This window comes from Mus caroli, chromosome 17 (assembly GCF_900094665.2).
Source record: "Mus caroli chromosome 17, CAROLI_EIJ_v1.1, whole genome shotgun sequence".
Classification (NCBI taxonomy): Eukaryota; Metazoa; Chordata; class Mammalia; order Rodentia; family Muridae; genus Mus; species Mus caroli.
This window is the reverse complement of record NC_034586.1, coordinates 25,838,084-25,839,127: the sequence shown is the minus strand read 5'-3', so window position 1 is coordinate 25,839,127 and position 1,044 is coordinate 25,838,084.

Genomic DNA, 1,044 nt, shown 5'->3' with positions numbered 1-1,044 from the left:
TCTCTCTCTCTCTCTCTCTCTCTCCCTCTCCCTCTCCCTCTCCCTCTCCCTCCCCCCCCCTCTGTTTTGTGTGTGTGTGTGTGTGTGACAAGAAGTCATAGGACTGTTTCAAGTTGGTTATCTTATTCCACCATGTGCGTCCTGTGCATAAAACTCAGGTGGTTAAGCTAGGTGGCAAGTATCTTTACATGGTGAGCCATCTCAGCAGCCCAATTTTACCACGTTTAAATCAATACTTGATGTTTATTATAGCTTTATAAATATTTAAGACTGAGCAAAATAATGTGTCCTGGTTGTATTTCTAACTGCATTACTTCTCTCATTGAGTTAATTATTACTTCTATTTTTAAAATAATCTAATTTATCTTTGAAGTATTTATCAGGAATTCCATTCCAAAGTTTGTTTAAAAAGGGGGGGGGGGACATGAATGTTTTGCCTGCTTGTAGGTCTGTGGTTTCAGAGGGCATGGGATCCCTGAGACCTGGAACTGCAGATGGTTGTGAGCCACTGTGTGGGTTCTGGGAATGGAACCTGGATCCTCTTGCAAGAGCAGCCAGTGCTCTTAACCACTGAGCTATCTCTCCCTGCTCTCAACCCACATTTTTGGTCTGTAAAATAACCAGGCAATCTTGTCATTTGTTTCCACTTATTGGAAGCTCTAATTTGCTGGGAGATGGGTTGTATCCTGCTGCCCAGACCACCCTGGAATTCCTTAATTCAAATCACCCTCCCACCTCAGCCTCCACAGATCTAGGAGGATTTGTGCATACCACTTTTCCAGGCCCTTTGAGTGGTCTTTCCCAAAAGCTTCTGTCCTTCCGAGTTTTGGACAGATGCCTCTCTGGGACTAACCAGCCCTTCTGCATCCAGGTCCTGAGACTGCATCATGTTTTTTCTCTGTTGGAATACTTCTTTGAAGTATAAAAATTTCCATCTTGATTTGCTCCCTCCTTTTGGTATATTTTCCATAGATATTTGAGGTACATGATATAGAAGACACATACCTCAAGAACTTGTGTATTTGAAAATGCCTTTATTTGACC